We start from the raw sequence: 18371 nt of genomic DNA on the forward strand, positions 1-18371 counted from the left end.
GGCTAAATTCTAAATCTATGCTTAAGAAAGACACTTGCACCTTGCCAACACATCATGCTGAGGTCAGGAAAGCAGCTACTCCGTACCAGTATGGGTCGCTGGTGCCTCTTACAGTTCCTCTGGGATCAGCAGCATGTATTCTGTCTATATAAACCATATAAATCATTGCTGTCACATTTTGTGTTTCCATCGTGTGTTGGTTTGTCTTTTGTCTTTCTTGACTGACAGGCATTTCAGTCCAAATGACAAAACAACGTGAACTACATTACCATTACACTAAAGCAGTTGCCTAACAGTCGGTTGGACAAGCTGTCCAGCTAGACTAGTTACAGACCTGTTATGTTTTACTGCCTTCACAAATGCAGCTTCTTTCCATGAAGAGGGAATGACCAATTCTTCATAGACCCACTTTCCAATTCTCTCTCTAGCATCACAAGATTTACGACTTAAAAGTCACCTGAATTTTTATGTCACTTACTTGTTATTCAAGTAATAAAACTGTTACAGAATCGAATTGACTATTAGAAAAATGAGTGTAAGTACGGTACAAAAGCAAGACTAGATGTCCATTTTAGGTGTATTTTTGCTGTATTCTCCAGGGGTTTTTTAACCAAGGGAAAACGTTACATGGGAACACAAAGGTCAATCACAGACAGATTAATTACATCAAGATTTCCTGAGCACTTCATAGCAAAGTTTTCTTATATCATATTTAGATAATCCCTAAATTACTTCAAGAAACATTTCTCAGAATATTTAGAGGTCAGCCAGAAATACAAGGAACAGGACACAAAAAAAACCTGCTTTCATTTGTTGCTTTCATTCTGCAATACCAGACAGCCACACTTTTTGCACCACAATCTTCCAGCCTCCTTTCCGTAGCAGAGATGCTCACCAGCTAGTTCCCTCCAGTTTGAAATGGAAATAGCATAGTACAAGACAACTGAAACACTGATAGCACTCACGGTATCATAACAGTCATTCTTGTACATTGGCAGCTGTTAGCATACATAAAACCTAAAGAATACATTCCCTGTAGCAACATTCCTTCCAACTGCCTGTCAGCTGACGTACTGTCAGAACCAGGACATTCCTTTTTCATTAAGCATATTTCAGTTCTCATAAAGGCATATGAAACACACATCTACATTTTTATATACACATGGAATACCTTTTATAGAGCACTGCAAAACACTTCAAAGGTATTCTTACAACATAACACCCAAGGCTAGCTGTAGGCACAACCAAGGCAGGGAGCTGTAAGGTAACGTGCTGTTGCAAGACACTCACAGATCTGCTGGATGCTGAGGTTTGTCTTAAAGCAAAGGCAGCAAGCAGGAGGAATGCGATATGGAGGCAGACATAAAACACAGGCCTATGCCAAGCCCCAGTCTGATTCAGACTCACCAAGAAAGGGAGCTGTTGGAGAGGGTCCAGAGGTGGGCCACGAAGATGATCAGGGGCTGCAGCATCTCCTCTGCAAAGACAGGCTGAGGGAGCAGGGCTTGTTCAGCCTGGAGAAAAGAAGGCTGCGGGGTGAGACCTCATTGCAGCCTTCAGTACCTAAAGGGAGCCTACAAACAGGAGGGGAATCAACTCTTGGAAAGGGGTAGATAACAGCAGGACAAGGGGAAATAGTTTTAAATTGCAGGAAAGGAGATTTAGGTTGGATGTCAGGGTGAAGTTCTTGACAGAGAGAGTAGTGAGGTGCTGGAACAGCTGCCCAGAGAGGCTGTGGATGCCCCGTCCATCCGTGGAGGTGTTCAAGGCCAGGTTGGATGGGGCCCTAGGCAGCCTGGGCTGGTATTGAATGGGGAGGGTGGTGGCCCTGCATGTGGCAGGGGTTTGGAGATTCATGATCCCTGGGGTCCCTTCCAACCCTGGCCATTCTGTGACGGATGTACAAGATACCTCAGCAATACTGAGCAGGCCCAGAGCAGTAAGGAACAGAACAACTCAAGACATCACCCAGCAGCCCACACTCCCTACATTTCCTTCCAGTATAACACATCCTCTTTTCACTCCATTCCCCTACACTGCTGGAGCAGCTTGGAAAACAACCCCCCCTTTTATCTTACACACATGGTTGCCCACGGTGACCTCTTGCTGTGCTGAGTGCTATGGAATAATTTCGTGTTATGTCCCAAAGTGCATCTTTTCTCAGTTGTACATCTGTTATCATCCGATTTAACTGAATGACAGTTTGTTAGCATCCTATGCTAAAAAAAAAATACTTTCTAAATTGAGTTCCTAACAAAGTAAATCTTCAGAACTGCTTCCTATCCTGTTTTTTTTCCCCCATTTTCCAGAGGTCTACTTGCTCTTTGGGCAGCTGTTGCACACACAGCAGTGCTCTCCTTGAACTCTTCAAAATAAACTCCAAGTATATGTTGCAAGATTCTTTTTTCCTACAAGAATATTTAAATATTTTAATGGGACTGAGATTCTTTAATGACACCACAATTCTCAGTTGTAATTTCAATACGTAGAGGAGAGCTTGGATTTCTCTTTTTATTTTTATTTTCATTTTTTAAGTCTCACAGGACATAGTAAATTTAGAAGGCAGCTACGAGTTCCAAATGAACATTAACTTAAAAGTAAAGCGCACAGAAATTTCATCTCTCTTCAGTGAGCTTGACAAAGATTTCCTCAATTATCTATTTTCTCAATTAGCTAAAATATTTTTCTTCTTCGTGTTAATACCATTTCCAAAAGCAAATGACTTTACATATGGGTATACCTTTGCCTGAATACACAACTATAAAAGTTAACTTTTATTATTTAAAAAAATTGTTATCTTGCCATGCAAATTGTCTGTGGTCTTCTGCTTGCTCTTGTCTATGCCAGATATTTTCCTTAGCTATGCAAAAAGTATTTAGTAACACAGGGGGTTTGGACTATGCTGAAGTTTACAGTGCAGCATAACGGACTGGAGAAAGTTTGCCTCTTAACCTGTACTTCATACACTTTGTGTGCAGAACAAAATCCAGTTATCACACTGTCCTGATGCCATCCCACCTTGAGGAGGAACAGCTGTGATTGCCCACAGCCTCCACTCCCCATCACACCACCCTGTTGGTGGCATCCTTCACCTGGCACTTCATTGTCAGTGGGATTGGTAATTGACAGCTTTTCTCAATCAACTTGCCTGTCATTTCCCTATGAGGATTGCAAGGAAAAGAAAAATACCTCGTAAACAAAGCCAAAGAGAAAGATGGCAATGTTAGACATGTTAGCTCACAGCACAAAAGGTCAGGAAATATCCACCACTCATCTTCCTATCTACTAGAGGGGATGACCCAAACCACTTACCTGGCATACTACTATAAAGCAAAAGAATTGCTGTACTGCTCACTTACTATGCATATTCTACTGAAGTTCACATACACATTGAACCACAGAGCAGGAAAACATCTGTAGGGCATAGAGGCTAAGATCAGCTTTAAAAAAAAATACTAATTCAGCCACTCATCAGTTCAGGAGTTCCACCCCACAAGACGTATTCAAATACAAGCTCGAATCAAGGCTTCTCCACAATGGATCAGGGCACAGGACTGAACTGTCGCACACCAACTGTCATGAAATAATAACACACATTTATTTATTTGTTTTTAACGAAGGAACCAGTAGTCCTCTGGCCTAAAGAAAAACCCTTTATGGCCACCTTCAACCCAAAAAGTTTGTTCTTGGTCCATGGAGACAAAGAATTTTCTTTCTTTCTTTTTTTCCCCACTCTCTCTTTCCCAGTTCTTGTAACATCCCCTCCTTTTGAGAGCACAGCATTAGTATTCACCAAATGTATCTTTGAAAAGGTTTAACCTCCTAGCAATTACTGACATGAGAGTTTCATTATATGTACGGTATGATAAATATTGAAGAGGTCTCCCAGCTGTTTTGATCAGCTTTAATCTAGGCAGGCACAATAGCAGTGGAGATGCCCTAGCACTGCAGCCAGTGTGAGCCCTGAGGGACAGGGGCCAGCACTGGTTGGGAGCTGTAAGCAGACATCCCTGCAACTGCTGGAGCTTCTGAACAGAGCAGTGCTGTGTTAGTCCAGCCCACATCCCAGTTACTTTTAAATAATAAGACCCCACTCTAAAATGGAAGTCCTGCTCACATATTGGAAAAAACTAAAGCACAGAGAACCTACGTGGCTGGACAGTAAAGAGGCTGTATCTGCACCTGTGTGGTGGGTGACTTGGGCTGACCACAGGTACCACCAGTCTGCTCTCCTATCTTCCCCTCCTCAGCAGAAGGTGGAAAGAAAATGCAATGAAAAACACTATGGGCTGAGATTGATAGGGAGATTGCTCACCAGTTACTGCCACAGGCAAAACAGACTTGATTTGGAGAAGATTAATTTAAAGTATTGCACATTAATAAGAGGGCAGAATAATGAGAACTAAAAACAAAATTAAAAACACCTGTCCTCCACTCCCCCCTTCTTCCTCCAGGCTCATCTTCAATCCTGATTTATTTTTTTTTTTTTTTTGACCTCACTTTCCTCAGTGGTGCAGGGGAACAGGGGTCTGTAACGCTTAGCCTCTCCCACTCCTTCCTCATGCTTTTTCCATGCTCCAGCCTGTACCCTGGGGTTCCTCCCACAGGACACCATCCTTCACCAACTGACCCTGAAGGCAGCAGTTCAAGAACTGCTCCAACACCGGTCCACTCCTCAGAGTGCAGTCCTGCAGGAATGGGCTGCTCCAGCGTGGGTCCCACACAGCTACCCATCCAGGCAGCCCACTGCATCCTTGTCCTCTCCATCAGCTGCAGTCCCTGAAAAGGGCCTGTCCCTGCCTAGGCTGCAGCTTCCTCCAAGCCAAACCCAACTGCTGGTGGGGGTACTCCACTGGGATCTCTAAGGGTCAATTAGGAACCTCTGCCTCTGGTGCCCTGCCCTCCTCATCCTCACACCTGGGAGTCTGCAGGGCTGTTTCTTTCAAATTTTTCTCGTCTGTCTCTCATGTGTCACAGAGCACTTATCCTTTCTTAAATAAGTCACCACTGAGACCACAAACAGCACCACTCTTTGTGATCCCTAGCTACAAAACCTTGCCACTTAATCTAATACAAGCCCAAGTTTTGCTGTGCCTGTAGAGGATACTACTGGATCTAAGGTACGTTCTCGTTACTGTACCTTGTGGGAGAAGGCCTCAACACCAAAGATAAGAACATCAAACAGAACGCACAGGTCAAATATTTTACAAAAATACAGTGCTGCTTCTCAAAGGAAAACCTGATGCAAAACAGTTCTCATCTTGGAATACACCATGGCATTTACTGTCATTTTAAATTACACATTGCATAACATATTCAGCAAGTGTACTGAATTCGGAGGTGTTTAAGTCATGTTTTGTTCTGTCTCAAACTTTTAACACAAAGTTGCAATAGAAAAATGGGTCCTCTTTTAGCTGTTGTAAATGCTATGACAGCATATGAAAAATACTTTTCAACATTAACTGCTTTCCCAGAGCCTGGAAAAGTCAATTGTACTAACACAGGCAACATGTTTCTAAGTTGCAGAGGGCACATGTTCATTTTAGTAGCCAGGATCACTTGGATGTGTAAGTCTGCACTTCGTCCCCACTTGCATGTCTATGAAAATGAAGAAGAGGAAAAATCCTCTGTGTTCTTTCAGCATCAACTTCATGAAGTCCTCTCTGTTTTTTCCTTTATAATCATTTCAAAAGTAAGTCCAAATCCAGTACTGAGAGAAGAAATACATTATCACACAAATCACAGTTGTAAGATTAGATTAGTGCCTACATAGCTGAAAAGCGCCTGCATACTAATGGAGAGTACTCTCTCAGGAACACCATTCTGAGAGAAATTAAGGAGAGTTTAGTAAAAACCTGGACAAAAATCCAAGATAAACAACACTGAGTAAAAACAACAAAAAAAAGAACTAAGTCAATTAAACCATGCTTGACAGAATCAGAATAGTAAAAATTCTTCCTCTGAAGGCAAAGATCAATTTCTACTCCAATCTATGAGCATGAGATGTGAACCAATAACTTTGTTGAGAAATAAGGACTTTGTGGCATGCCCAGATTTATCTATCAGTCCAAAGTAGGGGGTTTCACGCTGAAGGCTACTTTTTAACTTGTTTTTAATCTTTCTGCTCCAGGAAGCGTTAAAACATCCTCAAGAAATCAGCTCTAACAATATTGAGCTCATTCTCTCCCTTTTTCTTCGTTTCCTTCTTCAGGCTTTGATAATTTTCAGAAGTTGCACTAAAAGCAGCCATTTGCAGTGAGAACGAGAATGTACCAGAAACAACTTTTTACTATGAAGCTTTTCTGAGGCACCAAATGTCCATCTCATTACAAATTAGACTTCCTTGTTTCTGTGTTAACAGAAGGCGATCCATGAAACAGAGGTGTCCTTTTCTGAAGTTTAATAGGTACACTAGACCTAACACTAACAATGGATTTTATAGTTAAATATCTTACAGCAGATGTTGGTAGCTGCAGTGTACTGGCTTGTTGAGGCACACTGGTGGTTGGGAGTTTGTTGTTGGTTGTTTTGCTTTTAAAGCAGGAAACTAGCCAAGAAATTCCAACACAACTCAGAGAATCTCCACAGAAGAGACTGAGCACGCTTACAACCACTGCTGGTGGCTTTCAGAATGCAAGAAAAGGTGCTTTGGTTTCTTTTCTTCTCCAGAATAATACTGCACTAAGTTTTATTACCCACAGACAACACCCTGAGAGTATTTAAGTGAACACTGCTCTCTAGTCCCCTTATTTTGCATACCAGAGCCTAGCAGCATAAGTCAACATCCCACTCTCACCAGCAGATGGTGATTTCACTGATAGTAGGGTGCCATTTTTGTATTAACAGCAGAAATAGAAGTCACAAAATTAAATAAAGTTAAGCATATCAAGGTGCACCTCTAAGATACAGGCAAGATAAGACAAGTTAAGTTTGCAGAGAAACACTTAGTATTATTTACCTGCCTGTCAAACAGAGTAATGAGCCAGGATGCCAGGCTGGAGGGAAACACACACCCTGTTCTCAAGGAAAGTTTTATGGCACCTACAGAAAACTTCTCATTTCATGGCTTTTTCTGTGCTCTCTAAACCACTGCTGTCACAGGCAAGCCATTGCAAATAGACTGCAGTCTTTACAAAGTAAGCGTTTTGTCAGTTTTGACCACCCATGTCTGCGCCCCTGGCTGGCTGCTGAAGGTTTTTTTGGGTAGTGGTAGGTTTAAGAATCTTGCAATGTTGGAATGGGGAGAAGAGAGAGAACGCACCAGTGCTTTTCGCTGATTTTCATAGCACTGCGCTGAGATGGAAACACTGTGGCTTCGGTAGAGGTACCCAGTGAGCAGGCTGCCCATCCAGTGCTGGTTCTGTATCTGTATGTTGGTGTTAGTGATCCCACAGCTGTCAACTGCACAGGGCCAAGTTAAAGCAATCAAAAACTAAACTTCACACCTCGTTTTCACACTCCAATTAGCTGCCTGACATAATCAACCCTGAAAAGGGAATTATATTCATAAGTATTCCAGGATTCCATTTCCAAGAGCGTTATTTAAACTCCAGGAGAAAATTCTAAGGAACTGGACATGCAGAATACACTGTGAGTAATGTTTTAATTGAAGCTGTAGCATTACTTTTCTGAGGAACCAACTGATGGCCCAGTGCTTTCATAGATACTCGTTTTTTTCTTTTTTTAATCTACAAGCATTCAGTTATTAGCAAGGATAACATTCGGGTTTGAATCAAACACAGGTCATAGAAATTAACATACACATTCTGTTTTATTATACTGAATGTGTCAAAAATTATACTCCAATAAACAACATTGACAAATCATGTTTGTGCTGAAACAAACATGAGACAGTGGGAAAAATAACTGACCACCTTCCATCCTAAGGCAGCCCATTTTATAAGTGGTTAACTTAAATACAGGCACTCACAATCAAACCATTAATGCATGTTTAAAATATATAAATTAGTTATTTCTCACCTCAACCAGAGAAATTTTTTTATAGATAACGTATAGGATGGCACTGTAAGATCATAAGCCATCAAGTGTGGAAAAGAAAGAGTGAATAAGGCCAGCCCTGCATTTTGTGCACATCCACACAAATGAACAATATTGCTATTTGTTCCTTCAGCCTCAGTGCATTCAAGACCTCAGATCATGCAGAAAGTTCTGGTGTAAAGATACAGCAGAACAGCACCCATTCCTATAGCTCAGAGTGGAGACAGGAGCCTGATGAAGTCAGCAATACAGAGACACAATCCACTTTGGTACAGAAAACATCCACTGCCTAGAATCAAGGAGCCCCCACACTGCATGCTACTCACATTTCTCTTGTTTATTTTTGTGCTGCGTGAGAATGGAAAAGAAATTATGAGGCAAAGCACTCTCTGTGTCTCTTACACATAAAAATACTAATAGCTCAACCCTCACCATGGTGCCTAGGTTCCTACAGTTTTATCATTAAAGATTTTGGTCAGACAACTGTGGTGGCAATTATCACATAAATTTACTGAGAGACAGGAAAACTAGAATGTAAGACAAAATCTCACCTCCAGCAACTTGAGTATAGGACTCTATTTTCCAGTAATGCTTTCAGACCCGACAGCAATGATGAACCAACTTTTTTTTCTCCAATAGTGCTTAGGCTATAGAAAGAAAGCCCGTTAGTCTGTGCCATTTACCCCCCAGTATTCAGCTTTTATCTGCTGACCTGTCACAATAAAACAATTCTGAAGATGTATTTCAAGATACAGGTGATTAGCACAGCAAGGAAAGCAGCAGAGTGAGAATTCTTTTTCAGATAAGTATTGCTTGCAAGCAGCGTAGGTAGATGGGAAAGCTAACGAAAAATAATCGAGTTGGCTACAGTAGACTACAGCACTCAATGCTTTATTTCTGTTTTGTTGGTTTTTTATTTTTAATAAGGCTATTACATTTTAATAGAGTTCCAATCCCACTCATTGTATTCATTGCCTTGCTTGTAGGATATTTTCAAGGCAATGAAATCAAAACTCATTCATAACAAAAGGATAAGAATAAACTTCATATTACACATTACTGACCATTTCCAACATTTAATTACTTGGAACGCTGCAAGATCACACCAAGAAGAGCAGAACTGCTGCTATAAATGAAGGGCTATGACTATCAGCTAATTTAATTAAGTCATCTGCCATCCTCAGTGAAGTAACACTCCACTCTTCTCTTCTTGAATCTCTACTCTTCTTGAATCTCACATCCAGTCTGGAAGTGGCTCTGGGCAGTCTGGTCTGGTGGCTGGCATCCCTGCACATAGCAGGGGGTTGAAACGAGATCATCTTTGAGGTCCTTTTCAACCAAAGCCATTCTATGATTCTATGATACTCAAGTACTCAACAATTACATGCTAAGAGGCTTCTGATTTTAACAAGTTATTATAGGCTAATATCCAGTGTTCGTACATTTTCATTCTTGCATTGTTACATATTTCTCTTTTTTTTTTTCCTCCTTTTTTTTTTTTTTTTTTCATTTTTGAGAAAGAATACAAACTTCTTTTTGAAATTGGTGCATTCCAGATAGCAGCATGTATTAAGTTCAGTTCCATTTATATATTAAGCTTTATAGTATGGAATCACAGAAACCTTAGAGTTGGGAAGGGTTCTTCAGATGTCAAGTAGTCCAACTCCCCTGCAATGAACAGGGACAGAACAGCTAAACAAAGTTGCCCAGGGCCTGATCCAGCCTCACTTTAAAGCCTACAGGGATGGGGCATCAACCATATCACTGGGCAACCTGTGCCAGTGCCTCACCACCCTCAGAGTAAAACACTTTTCCTTATACCCAACATAAACCTACCCTCTTTAAGCTTAAATCAATTTCCCATTGTCCCATCATAACAAATCCTGCTGAAGAGTCAGACCCCTTCTTTCTTATAGCTCCTCCTTTCATACTGAAAGGCACCCTCACTATAAAAGACTTTTTCCTTATATCCAATGTAAATCTACCCTCTTTAAACTTGAAGCCATTTCCTCCTGTTCTATCACCACAGGCCCCGCTTCGTAAGTTTTCATCATAAACCTGAAACCTTTTCAACTAAAGCTTCTCATCTCCTTCCTTCATAGTAGCTTTCTGTCGACCTAAAAATCTGACATGTAGCTAATATACACAAGAACATAATGGACCAAACAAATGCAAAGGACATCCCATGAGAAAAAACGTCCACAGTACTGGAACTTAAAGCTGGTACTAAATGCACACAAACACCCTCAATTCTTTTGCAATCATTCTTTTCCCCCCCCCTAAGGTTTGCAACAGGATCCCATTATAAACAAACACAACCCGTAAGATGCAGATATGTTGTAAGAGAAAGAAATTAAAAACTGAAGAGCATGATTTTCTGTATCCTAAGCAGTATGTTCTGAATGCTGGAGGGGTAAGAGAGAACCGTTTACCACACAGCCAAGATTGGTTACTCCAGTGCGTTCATAAATGTATGTTTTAATTAAAATGTCATTTTAAAAGGATGCCTTTTCCTAAGATCTTTAGAAAAGTGCTATGAAAAATGAGGAAAGAAACACATTATCTAAACATGTTGATTTTCAGAGCAGAAAACAGAGAGTTCCTTTACAGCAGCCTAAAAACCCAAGAATCCACTTTTTACCTTCTAATGTACAGTCTGTTCCTTTTCCACTAACATCACCAATTTTCACTGCATCTGTGATTCCTCCTGAACTCCTCCATCCCCAACTGGATTTGTTCATCCCGTATTACTGAAAATAGCACCATTCTTTGAAATCCTCCCTTAGAAGCACTGGCAAGTAACTGCTTAATTCATGTCCACAGCAAACAGAGGTAGAGGTCTATCACAGAAAAAGCGAAGGACATGGGATTCATGGGTAGACACAAATTCTTACCCTCGGAACTCTTAAGAACAGCAGGTAGCAATCAGCTGAAGTTGGTGAAATTAATATGAGTACGTATCTAAGATGACATGAATTTTTCCAAGGTTGCTTTCTATTCCTTCACTCTCTTATCCCAACATCAATATGCCAATGGTTTGAATAGACTGGGGTGGGAGAAGTCACTGGGAAATATTTTTCTCTTTTACATGCAGTAATGAGGACTTGTGTATAATATGCATATGTTACAATGCTTTCTTCCACAGACTGCTGGAAAGATTATGTGTTATTAAAGAAAATTCTGAAATTAAAAAAAATGGAACAATAAAAAGAAGTCTGAACTTATATTTTACTGTTATTATGCCATTTGCTTACTGTTTTTGTAGATGCTTTTGCTGCAGGCTTTTTCCACAGCCCCTCTACATGAAGTTTGCCCACTACCCCCAAAAGAACCAGCCAAACCAAGACAAATCATAAATAGTTACAGCAAAAGAAACAGTAAAAAGCACTGGCAAAATTATTATTTTTGTCTGAGTAAATGCTCTCTCCTTTTAAGTCCTTCCCACTGAGTCAAGAAAAACATGGAGAACAGCAATTGAGGAGAAAAAAAAAAAAAAAATCAAACAGAGAAAGTGTAAATACCTTTGACAAGTATATAGTGGAGTTCAGTCGAAGTTTGAACACGTATACAACCTCCCCACAGCTGAGGATGTTGTGGCTGCTCTCGTCATGGCTGATAGGTGAGATTCAGCCCTAGCACTAAGCCACACAGCTGGCGCTCCTATGCGATGCACTGTGAGCAGATTTGATTTCACTGCATCTGGAGGAATTCAGTGCTCTGTCTTCCCTGGAGCATCAAAGGAACCAACTACTCAGCCTTCTTGGAGCCCTTTAAAAACTAACCCTGCTTTAAGCTTTTTTTATTTTATTTTATTTTATTATTTTTTATTTTAGTCATTTTTTCAATGCATTCCATGAAATTTCTCCCCCAGTCCCTCAAGGTGAGGGAATCCCAAGGACTCTCAGGTGATTTACTCTTTGTCTGCAGCAATCATTCCAGAAAGCACTCTTTTCTGGGGTCCACCTCATACCTTTATATGTTATTTACCAATCCATACCTTCATGAAGTCGAAAAATGGTTTTCAACCATAAAAGAGGGGAGTTGCTTGAAAGGTGAAAATTGTTTGTAAAAAGCTTGTTGTGTATTTGATATCACACCAGCCGAAAATCTGGAGCTGTATCTTAGAGCAGAGTTCTCACAAAAATTGATGTATTTTACCCTGGAGTACTTCTACCATTGGTCTGATATATTTGCTTATGCATTTTATAAAGCCTCTTAGTTCAATAAATGCTGCACGATCAAACAGTGCTTTCGAATTACGCAAAATTTTATTATACATATCATAAATAAAGTCTATGAAACATTAATCAACTTTCAAAAGCTTTCAGAAGAACTCTGTGCGACGTTTTCTCTTTGGTGTACTTGCAGAATTATAAGTCTGTCATTTGTGAGTACAGAGGTTCAACTTTAAGAGATCAACTTCGTACAACTGGGAGAAAGGCAAACGCAGCTATGTGAACTGAACCACTGCTTAATTTACCTTTTAAGCAAAAGCATAAGCAACATAAAAGCCATTAAAATGAGAAGATAAGTACAAGCCACCACATAATCTCAGTATCTATCACACTACAACACTATTAACGCTAGATGCAAGAAAGCTCTGCAATCTTTAGCTTCAGTATCTATTACCAAGCATTTTAATCCTTCCCAAGTAGCCACTACAACAGAAATTCACCTGAGCTTTTTATACATCCATGGTCCAACTCCAGGCATACATGGAGAGGAACACAGAGTTATGAGAAAGGAAAAGTCCCTGTTCCAAAAACACATAACCAAATGGACTGCTCAAGGCCCAGCCACATGGCAAATCACTGCTTCTCTGCAAGTCTCCTGGCTGTCCTGCAAAGCAGAGCAACTGATGGCTGGATGCAGCTGGATCATTTACTTTCATTAAAAGAAAACAAATGTTAACCCTGTGCTTAGTTGCTCTCCAACTCGGTTTGCAAACATGTTCTTCTGCATAATCCTTATGTAGCAATTTTCACTGGAAAATATAGATTGGACTTTCTAAACAAACTTTAGAAAACACTACAGGAAAAAATAAAGTAAAAATAAGAGAACTACCAAAGCATGAGTAAAAAAAATGTAGAAGCCTAAATATAACACAGTATGAACTGCAACGACCTGCAAGCACACAGAGGACTTCAAACTGATATTTAACTTAAGAGTTATTCCATTAAGAAACCTTCACTTTAATAGTAGGAAACTACTTAATGCACAGGATTACCATAAGGAAACAATTTTGTTCTACTCCACGAAGATGCATCTGAAACATCTGCACAAATCATGCAAACTTAATTGGTAAAATACAGTCCTTTTGAAATATTTCAGCCTGGTGGAGAATGTATGCATTTATCTATTAACTGACCAAAGCGAAATGTTTATCACAGCCCAGGTAAATTTATTATAACCCAAATACATCTCTGGTTGCCAGGTATTTCAGAGCTCCAGCCTAGGTTTTTCCTTCTGATTCTCAAGCTTATAATTCCAGAGGGAAAAGCAGGACCATGGTAGAAGCTCCATCTTTTCGAGTTTTGTTTCTTTGCTTTGGTAAACCTTCAATGCAAGGAGTCCATTACTTAATGCAAGGATATGTATTATCTGTTATATAACACAAGGCTATGTATTATTTAAATGACCTTTCATTTTACAATTACTTACAATAGGTATAAGGTGAAATTTCATAAAATCTTGCTGATATTGAAAATCATATATAATGCATAATGAAATGGAAAATTCAGTTTACTGTAAACTGTGAAATCACAGATATTGACAGCAAATTTAATTCTACCTAGAATTCTCTCTTGCAATACAAAGCCCGATTTCCCATTAGCAAGAGCTCTTTGCTGGTTTTTATATTGGTACCATTAACACCCATAACACCTGCATCTCCCATATTTTCAGGAATAACAGGATGAAAAATGATGCCTGAAGATATTTTCTGCATACATCTATGAGAGGATGCCTGCAGACTTGGTTTTCTCTGACAAACTCAATTACAGAATCATCTATATCAACCTAGATTGACAGAAATACGTTTCAAATATATTTTCTACATTATCACATTTTTCTATATTTATCTGAGTATTCTGACTACAAAAAGGAAATTATTTTAATTAAGGGATTAATCAATTGACATTCAAAATAGCTGTTATTCATCTACAGTTGACAAGTGTCTTTCAGGAATTTAATTTAATTTCCTTCCCCCAACCCCCCCCCCCCCCATCAGAAAACGTTATTTTACCTTATGGGAATCTATTTCTAGCCCCAGAATGCTCCACTCGTATCAGCCAAATTACTGAGAGTTGGCTACTGCTAAGCTCCAGCCAGCCCAGCTGTAGATAATTTTAGCAGTCACAGATGCAGCAACAACCACTGGCAAACCTGAGATATCAAAGGCTCCAAGTTCCCTTCAGACAGATGTTCTGACAAAGCAGCAGAGTTTTAAAAAACTTCACATAAACAAAACCACCATTATCTGCCCAGGGACAAATGAATGGTTTGCCCTAAAATATATTGGTAATGGAGATAAATGGTACCTCAGTATCTCATGTATTTTTCTTCCAATAACGGTTCAAATATTACTTTTCACTCCTCTGAGCCATTTCCTACCTCAAGTATTTGGATAGTTACTTACTAGCTTCAGTTTATTAACGCTTAAAATAGTCATTATATTTCATCAGTTTTAAGTACAACTTGCTAATGACAGGAAATTTACTTCTGTTGATCCAATAACACATCACAGATGATGATGACACTGCAAATTACGCTTATTTAGGAACCAAGAAGGTCTTTATAAAATCAAAGTTCATTAAGAAGCTGCATTCAAACGTACTAATAATGATGCCATTGTCTTGATTTTACTCGTGTTTTGCTCTTGAATCTTTATTCAGGTGATTTTTTTCTCCCATTTTTCTCCATTTCAGAATTTACTTCACATTTACTTGAAGAAAAAAAAAGCCAACAAAGCTTTCTCATGTATAAAACGTGATTCCTCGCGTATTTTGTTGAACTTAGTCACGCTGATGCTAAAAATCAAAGTATGGTAGCATTTATATTAATAAAATCTATCCGTATTTGTCACTGATCCTATGATATTACTGGTATCCACCACAGTGTCAGCCTCCCCCATTTTACAGCTCACTGTTAACGTTACAACAACAGCCAGTGGTTGCCAACAGGAGGAGGGAAGTGATTCCTCAGCTGCACTCAGCACTGGTGAGGCTGCACCTGGCATCCTGTGCCCAGTGCTGAGGTCCTCAGTACAAAAGAGATGTAGATGTGCTGGACAAGATACTGAGGAGTCTGGAGCATCTCTTCTATGAGGAGAGGCTGAGAGAGCTGGGGCTGTTCTGCTGGAAAAGAGAGGGAGCTCATCAATGTCTATAAGCACCCAGAGAGAGGGTGCAAAGACAGGACGAAGCCAGACTCTTGTCAGCAGTGCCCAGAGCTAGGACCAGAGGCAGTGGACACAAACAAGAAAATGGGAGGCTCCCTCTGAATATAGGAAACAACAAAATCATTAAAAACACACATTCAATTGATCTGAAGCATTTTCTGATGATAAATTTGAATGTTTTTGCCTAACTTAGTGATATAACTGAGCTCATGAAACTATACTCCATTTGCAGGAATGCAAAGACAAAACCATAACAGTAGATTTTCTATCCAAGACAAGTGAACTACTAACAACAACAAAAAAAATACTAACAACAACAACAACAACAAAGTGATTTCACTTCCTTCAAAAACATTATCTTATCAGGACTACCTAGTAAAATAGTTGTCTTTCAACATAATGAGGAGTTACTGATATCAAATATGGTTAATTTCTTAATGGTAATTAAGAAAAAAAAAAAAGATAAGTTGTTTAGTACAAGACCTGAGTGAAATTGCATCCCACCCTATTGTAGACTGAGATGAGGTTTGCTTTACAATCATGGCTCTGATTTTGTGTAAATACATATCTGACCAATTCTGATCCAAACTGCAGCTAGACTATCGCCTAGAAAAGCAAACTAAAAATCTAAGGAAACAGCCAAATTTGCATGTGCAGAGCATAGTCCTGGGACTCAGAACACAGTCACACTGCCAGTAACTGGCTCCAGACACAGCACTGTGTTTGCAAGGCCTCAGGGCTGAGCCTCCTCAGGCTGCCCTGATCAGAGTTCTGAAAGCTTGCTTTTGCCTGATTTAGCTGTAACAGCCACTATCCTCATCACAGGTGCCTAGGGACAACTCATTTCATGGCTGGTTGTTTGTGTGGTGTAGACCTTTATACATACAGGCTGTGGTGCTGCTTGCACAAGTCAGAGAACTGGCAGGGTGGCAACCTGTGGCCTGGGGTGCAGGGAAATGGTGACAGTGGAGATTAAAAGGATTTTAACAGCTCGGCCACGGACAGGTAAAGAAATGCAGACAATGAAATCACAGACAAAGCCTGCAAGCGTAGGCATGATACTGAAACTATACAGCTAATTTAATCCTACCTGGATTCTTCATATTTATAGGCACTTCTTTCTCTGAACCACAACCTGGAAGCACCTCTGTTTCTAATAAATGGACTAAGAATAATTTAAGCTTTGTAAATACAGGGGCAATCGCTAATACCTCAGGTATACGGCTAGTTCAGTAAAAAGCCATTTTGATTGTATCAGTCTGACAGATAAATCATTTTAAGGATAGGCCAACAGATTTTGAAATGTTTTAGATTCTCAGGAATTCACCTGACTGAAAAAGGAACCTCTACAAACTTGCTCATACAGGTGACCTCTCTGCTCTTCTTCCTCATCTGCACGGCTTGGCTCAGAGTACAGACCCGCAGTCCCACAGTGGTTCATATTTCCAATGCAAGTGCATGTAATTTCTGCACTCACACCCTAACCACTGCACCTGTGCTAACAGAATACGCTTAACAGTGCCTCTCACACAACAGCCAGCAGCTCTGGATGCAAACAAGTGCTCTGCTACGGTCAGGCTTCACCTCAACAAAAGAAATTTCTGTTATTTCATAGCAGAAGCACTTATATCTTGTTCTCCCTCTCAAGAGGGACTCAGGGCCACTGTAGAAAACAAATATTTTGTTGTAGAATATTTCATTTCCATATGCCAATCACACACACACACTGATAAAATGTACAGAAGATAATTTCTCAATTTGAGTTTTACTGTTAGTCTGCTATTTATGATACTAAGAGTATTAAAGCTGCTTTTTACACTGGATCAAAAGCAATATAGCAGACATTACTCGCAGATGAAATGTCCATACTACATTTTGTTTTTGTTGCCCTTTTGCAGATAGTCCTTTGGAATAAAATAAAATAAAATGATAGAGAACATCTCAGTGCCATAAACATAACATGAACACTTAATGATATTCAAATACTACCTTAATCCAGCATTTTGATTTCAGACACATTTGCTGGAATAGCAAAAAGAAAGGAAAAAAAAGTCTACAGACCCCAAATCCTTTCTGGTGTATATCTGTAAAATATATAAAGAACTCACTAGAACTGTCAATCAATAACATCTCACAAATATTTCTTGCTTAAAAGATAACACTGGGCTAATTACTTGTTGAACCTTAGCAGTTCATAATCAGAAGTACTAAGAACAAAACTAATTTCATAGTGAATTTCAAGGTTCAGATTAGATAGTTTCAAGCACATTTCATATAGAAGAAAATCCAAATTTAAAGACTGTAGCATTTAAGTTTGAAAAAAAACAATCTTTTTGCAAGGCACTACTGTCCATAATACAAATATTCTTATTTATATATGTGGTATCTGAAACACTGAGTGGCAAAGCTACGTAGTATAGCAATATATAGCAAGAAAAGTTTCTCTCATCATTGCTAGATCATTTCCTTGAGTCTGTGATCCTTGTCTTATGAGTCATATAATCATTACAGCAATATTCATATCAATAACAATTTCAGTCCATCACTTTTCTCACATTTCGCTCAGGTGTCACCTTTTCCAAGATAAAGAGCTTGAGCTAATGTCTCCCCTGGATAGAAACTATTCAATACCTCCAACCCTTCCTTTCCTTTCTCTGTATGACACCATTTTGGGATACTGGGTAACCAAGAGCTTCTTACAGCAAGTACATGTATGACCAATGCAACTCCTAGCAGACAGTCCTATATTTTCTGCACTGATGGCATTTCCTGAAAATTACTAAATATTCAATTTGTTTTCTTTCTGACAGCTGTCAAGCATTGAAATACTGCTTCTGAGAACCCAATCTGATGTTTCCAGGAAAGGATTCGGAGCAACAACAGTCATTTACTCCCTCCTCAAGAACAAATTTCCATCCATTATGAAATTCCAGAAGTGGATTTTATGCTGTCACTTAATCCTATGGCACTTTCC

Source organism: Lagopus leucura, unplaced genomic scaffold (genome assembly GCF_019238085.1).
Source record: "Lagopus leucura isolate 7727_CA_CO unplaced genomic scaffold, USGS_WTPT01 Super-Scaffold_760, whole genome shotgun sequence".
NCBI classification, from domain to species: domain Eukaryota; kingdom Metazoa; phylum Chordata; class Aves; order Galliformes; family Phasianidae; genus Lagopus; species Lagopus leucura.